This window comes from Buteo buteo, chromosome 2, assembly GCF_964188355.1.
Source record: "Buteo buteo chromosome 2, bButBut1.hap1.1, whole genome shotgun sequence".
In the NCBI taxonomy this organism is placed as follows: Eukaryota; Metazoa; Chordata; class Aves; order Accipitriformes; family Accipitridae; genus Buteo; species Buteo buteo.
The window spans coordinates 14673344-14680113 of NC_134172.1; the positions used below are offsets into that span (position 1 = coordinate 14673344).

General features: G+C 39.3%; 1 non-coding gene across 1 annotated transcript; it reads right to left on the minus strand.

The window, feature by feature from the left end:
* Nucleotides 1-365: 365 nt before the first annotated feature.
* On the minus strand, nucleotides 366-437 carry TRNAG-UCC (transfer RNA glycine (anticodon UCC)). The gene has a single exon. It is a non-coding gene; the product is annotated as a tRNA-Gly (tRNA).
* Nucleotides 438-6770: the final 6333 nt, after the last annotated feature.

The following is a 6770-nucleotide window of genomic DNA, read 5'->3' on the forward strand; positions in this document are numbered from 1 at the left end:
ACTTGGGAGTCCAGAACTGGACACAGTCACCGCTCCAGGTGTGGCCTCGCTGGTGCTGAGTAGAAGGGAAAAAATCACGTCCTTCGACCTACCAAAAATACTTTGTCGAAGGCAGCCGCTTTTGCTGCAAGGGCAGGTTGCTGGCTCCTCTTCAGCCCGGGGCCCAGCAGGACCCCCAGCTCCTTTTCTGCCCGTCTGCTCTCCAGCTGGGTGGCCCCTGCACCTCCCCAGGAGGTGGCACTTCTTGTGAACCCTCAGGAAGCTGCCGGTGACCCACTTCTCCAGGCCGTCGGGGTCCCTTTGGGTGGCAGCACCACTCGCCGCCGTGCCAGCCGCTCCTCTCGGAAAGGCGTCAAAAAGGGAACTGCGTTGGCCGGGAATCGAACCCGGGTCAACTGCTTGGAAGGCAGCTATGCTCACCACTATACCACCAACGCGCTCGTGTCTGCTTTCCTATGCCTGAATTCTTTCTCTTCTAGTTTCCATCCGTTCTTGCTCTAACCACAGGGCTTACTAACTGCTCACCACAAGCACAGAAAAGGAGTCCTGAGGGAAATATTCCAGTTTTCTTCACAGCTGCCAAGGATACTAGAAAACTTTTTCTTTTCTCTTCTTTTTCTTTTTTTTTTTTTTAGTAATGAAAAAAACTAAGGTATCCTAGAGTGAAATATTTCCAATGTCCTGATTTGTTTAAAAGAAATTCCAAATAAAAGGACTAAAACCTTCAGAAATGGCACTGCAGATAATAGCACAATTGGAAAAAAGGCCAGCTAGCAGCTCCTGTCTAATGAAACAACCATCCTCATTTCAACATTTTTAGTAAAAGGAATACTCTTGCCAGCATTAATGTTGACCTATGATGATCTTTTTATTTCATGTTTGAAAGGTTAGGTGGAAAAAAATATTATATGAATGATGTATGTTGTCCTTTCCCTCAGCTACTGTTTTTCTCTTCTCAGTATCATCCAAAGAAACACAAGATCACATGGAAAATGTAGCTGAAAATAAACTGAACAGATTAGCGAAAGGTTGATATTTGAAAGAGGATTATCTGAAACACAAGTTTGAAATTTTGAATCTCAAACTTAAGTACATTTTTATCACATAATGTATGATGAAAGGTTTTCTATTACAATGGATAGAGCCAACAAACTACTTTAGAGGGACAAATTCTCAAAACTCACGTGCTATGAGGATATCCTATGAATAACCCAGGGCATTCTAGGGCATCTGTGATTTCTTTTCTGAGAATGTCCTGTTTACAGACAGACCTGGTTCTTAGCATGTGTCATGGTTTAACCCCAGGCGGCAACTAAGCCCCACAGAGCCGCTCGCTCACTCTCCCCCAGTGGGATGGAGAGAGAATCAGAAGAACAAAAGTTAGAAAACTCATGGGTTTAGATAAAGACAGTTTAATAGGGAAAGCAAAAGCCACATATGCAAGCAAAGCAAACCAAGGAATTCGTACACTGCTTCCCATAGGCAGGCAGGTGTTCATCCATCTCCAGGACAGCAGGGCTCCATCACACCTGACGGGGACTTGGGAAGACAAACGCCATCACTCCCAACGTCCCCCCTTCCTTCTTCTTCCCCCAGATTTATATGCTGAGCATGACGCCATATGGTCTGGGATATCCCTTTGGTCAGTGGGGTCAGCTGTCCCGGCTGTGTCCCCTCCCAACCCCTTGTGCCCCCCCAGCCTCCTCGCTGGTGGGGTGGGTGAGAAGCAGAAAAGGCCTTGGCTCTGTGTGAGCACTGCTCAGCAATAGCTAAAACATCCATGTCTTATCAACACTGTTTTCAGCACCAATCCAAAACATAGCCTCATAACTAGCTACTATGAAGAAAATTAACTCTATTCCAGCCAAAACCAGTACAACAGGCAGGAATATATTGCTTTTTTCAGCAAGTTTATGGGTGAAAACTTTCTGTGCCAGCTCTCAGTTCTGTAATAAAGAGAGCTTCAGGTGTCTTTCACTCTCAAGTTCTCAGTCTCAAGCTTACTGCAATGGTTGTTAGAAAAGTTGTGAGGCCTAATATTGGTTAGACATCCATTGGTCTCCTGATTCCTGACCCCTACTGTCACTTTGCCTGCATCTGAGGAATGAATAGGTCCATAACAGGTCCCTCAGTCCTGTGCATGCTCTGGCCATTTTACCCAGAACCATCTAGTGTTTGTATTGGTGAAATTTTATGCAACCTTAGAGAAAAGTCTACAGAGCACAGCTACATCATAGTAAGACATCAAGTCTTCTCTCATTTTCTCCTCGCAGTTTAAAAAAAACAGAAAAAACAGCCAAGATCTTATTTGGAAGGCTCTGCAACTAGGCTGTGAGTGCATACTATTAAGTGTATTTATAACTAAGACCTAACAGAACAAGCTAAGAGGGCTCTACTGAACAATGTAGAGTCTATTTTCACTTTATTTGACGTGCACTGTACATGTATTGCTTTGCAAACTCACACTTCAATTATGTGGTGCATACACAGCAAACCATTCCTTTTGGCACCAGATTTTCTGTGCACTTGTGGAACCTTTTTTACATGGGGCCTCAGCCCTGAGCCAGTAGGCTAATGATTTAAGAAGATGATGCCACAGGACACATCAAACTCACTAATTATAATCACTTCTGAAAAATACATACATTATCGTCATGATTTTCATGCTTTTCTTTTAATCTGTAGACACCATAAATATTTTCTAGTAAAACCGCAAAAGCATGGATAGTAAATTTAAGCCTAGCAACAGTTGTTTCCAACATTACTGAAGAGTATGGTTTAACAATCATCACAAAAGGCTATTCTTTACATACTTCCCTGCAAAAATATTCCATGGAATGTGAAAAGTCTGAAGACTACTATTTGAAAATCATCACCTTACCGTTTAGGAAATTTGAATAACTTTAGTAAGGAAGACCGTCTGGAGGAAGTGTGTATGTTTTTCTTGCTAAGAATGATATTTCTCTTTCCTCAAGTTGTAGCCTTAACTATGTCATCTTTGTGATCCCACCCTCCCATATTTTAAGGCAATACAGAGCGAAGAGGATGATTTTAAAACTGTGTGGTAGAACTGGAAAGAGAAATGGGCCCCCTTTGAACTGAGAAAAAGCACTGGCTGAGGATTGCCTGCTCTGAGAAAGCTGGAAGCTGAAGGGGTTGGGCAGAACAGGACAAAGAAGCGGGACAGGCTAAGGGGAGCTTTGTGAAACGCAGCCACCTGGGTCTCAGTTCATAAAGCTGCTTAAACACCCACGAGATTCCTAAAGAATTTAAGCACCCAAAGTTGCAGATAAACTCAGAGGGTCGCATTCCCAAAGTCAAAGTAGTCTTATCCTGCTTCAGGAATTCTAGAAACACTTCTGAACATCTGTAGGCACCTGGAAATCTGTTGAAATCTGACCCCAGTGTTCCAGTCCCAAATGCAAAGTCTCCTTCAGTTCAGTAACTCTTCTGTGTTCAGACAAAACACACACACTGCCAAATCAGGGGCTCTGCATGAAATTTGTCCTGATTATTTCTTGTTTTCCCTCTCTCTCACACACACATATATGTACACAGATTCCAGTAGCACTTGATGAACAAGCAGGTCAAATTAACCCTTATTACTTCTTGTCAGAACAAGATGAGTGTGCAATGGTACCCTTTCCTAATCTGGTTTTAATTCTCTAGGCAACAAATCTGTTGACTGGGGGTCTACTGCATATAGCAGAGAGGAAGTACTTCACTGTGGCATAATTAAAAGGATTCCTACTGCACACGTAATGACACACTCTCTGCTTTCTTATTAAAGGTTTCCTTTGTTTGGAAATTAGTTGCATATGTGACTGGCTTTGCTGCAATATCATCTTCAGCTACGTAGTGCATCATCACACTAACAAGTCAATTAACCCTGGTTTCAAAGACTGCTCAGTGCAAGGTGCAGCAACATGGCTTTTCTGGCCGAGGACATTCCTTGCTCACTGCTAGTGACCTCTGTTACTGCTGAGGATTTGGGCATGCTGCATATACTTTTTGTTTACGGTGCAAGGCCTCAGCTAATTGTGTAATCAAGGTGCTGCAAATCCACAGCCTGTAGAAATCCAGAAGCTATTCAAACATAAAAAATAAAACCTAGGTCTAACCAACACTGAATTTGTCCAGTTTTCTGGCAATTATTTCGCCACAGAGTATAGATCTCAGTTTAGTCGGTCTGGAAGGATAATATGCTTATATTGCAGGTCCAATGGATTCCTTAGTCCATGTGAGAGCAAAAGGTTAAAAAGAAGAAGAACATATCCCAAAAGATTTCAGAACACTTTAGTGCTACCATCTGAACAGAAGCTGTCTATTACCCATGACAAGTTTTATGAACTCCTTCAGTAAAGAAACAGCATTAAATCTTCAAAATAAAAGACATCTAAGTTTCAGAAAAAGAAAACTGCCTGAAATATGTTAGGCAAATAGTGGTATAATAATATTACAGACATGTGGTCATTTGGAAGCTGTTTGAAAGCTTTATGTACTTAGACCTAATACACAAAAAGAAAAAAAAAGTTTTTAGAAGTAATTTACTTAGGGTAAGCCAAGTATAACTTAAATTAAAAAAATAATCAACCTTCATGAGGCTTTTGCTTGAAAATCTTACCTACTTTTCTTTTTAATACTATTCTTTTTTATATAACCTGATCGTCTTAGGTCCTGACTTCAGTTTGCCAAATGCTATTATCCAATCAAATTATTCACATAGTTATATACTTTGTTGCATCAAGGTCAGTCTCCTTGAGTGGTCAGTCCTTAACATACAGTAAAGATAACATACACATAGATACATGTTTATCTTTATCAAAGAAGATAACAACTAAATTTAGGAATACTTTAAAATGGACTATAAATATAGCATTTCAAAATTCTGGACTTTTTGCTGTCCATCAATAAGTCTTGCAAATATTTATTAACATTCATAACACTTGTTAGCTTAGTTGCTTTTTTAATTTCTAATAGTCATAAATTATCTTTTCTCTGGTTAATAAATGCCATGATTCTGGATTTAATAGAAAATATTAGTAACTATCATTTCTCACAATGTTTATGAGTCTTTTTTTATTAACATCGAGAAAAATGATCAACTTTTGAAAAAGAAATTATGTATTCTTTTCTCTACCAATAACTAACAGAAATTTAGTGGCAAGCAACATGATTCTTTCTCTGGTGTATGTAGAATTCATAATACTATAATTAACAGTAAGCTGTTAACTTGAAAAAATTAAATCAACTTTCCTGCGGAATATGATTCTTAGTGCTAAGGAGAGCTCACTGTCCCGGATGCCATGGAGCCCTGACATAGTATAGTACACTATAGTACAGCTAAAATAAAGAACTCACCAGTCAGCTTCTTTCTAGCCATCCCAATGATGAAATCAACTGAAAACCAGGCAACTGTCCCCAAAATAATAAACAATTGTTTAAAAAAATCTTAAAAAATTCCTAAGCCATTATTGGTTTTATTCTTTAGCTTTTCTTTGAATTATCAGGGGATAGGAAGTTAAATGAAAACCTGAACTGAGATTTTTTTCATGCATTCACTTGGCTTTAGAAGCTGGGATGCTATGCAGAAATGAGCATGGGCACCTTCAGAGGGTGATTGACCTCAGCCTGGGATAAGTGTCTAAAATAAGCTGGTGAATCACCTTCTGGAGGGACCTTTTTCTTTCTATTGATGTTAAAAATATGAAGTGGATAGCTCAAACTTAAAAGTTTTACACAAGGTGACATTCATATAACCTAAACATTTTTAAATTCATGATAAATCACAAAATAACAACTGTCATTTTCTCCCAGTCTAAATTGTTCTTATTGGCAGTTATGGTATTTTGAGAATGGGAATATCATCTGGGAAGACAAAGCTTGAGGTTCATTAATGTACGGATACTGATGATTTTCTGTGCAGGCCAGATACAAGACATTCAACAGTGATTTAGATGTTTTCAGAATGAACACAATGCATGCCTCAGAAATTATTTAATATTTAGAAATGAGCTACTCAATCAGCAAGAACTTTACTGGCTCTTTATGGTGCCTCAAGGAAACAGAAGTCACTGAACTTGCTCCATTTGACAACAACACAAACAAACAATTTTAAAAATCCAACCCCAAACAAAGAGAATTATTAAAATATAAGGGTTATTTTTTATTTGAGTTGATGTAGCTGAGTCAAGAGGGCAGCTACACAGCCTTCTGTCACTATTCCAGATTTATTAGCCAGATCTGAAGTCCTTAAGCAGGTAGGCTTCAGACACTTTCACCCTTAAACTTGTACCCCATTCCATAACAATGTCTGTTCTATATGATCAGATTTATAGACACAGTAACAGAGAAGAGTAGTAGAAGGACCTCTTTATTTCTACAGGCTGAAAATGTAGAAGTCATGTACATAGTTCAGCATCATTTATGATTAAAGAAGCCCAAAGATTCAGTAGGGTAGTTTTCCTTTTTTTTACCCTCCAGCACACTCCTTCATTCCCATTCCTCCTTTCTTCAGGGTGCTTTCTTGGCACATTTATAAGCTAGGCAAGGGATACAGCCTCCACCTAAGGTCAGAAGACATCACTGGAAGATTTACAGTGAAGACTGAATACAAAGACCTGACTAAGAATGGGAATTTATTTTTTTAGTAGCAGAAGGATTCAGACTCCATAGACAAAGATTCAGATTTATTTTGTCAATTTATTTTATCCCTTTCTCTCTTACTATCTCTTATAGGGGAAAATTTCTGCTTTTGTTTTAGACTAGGT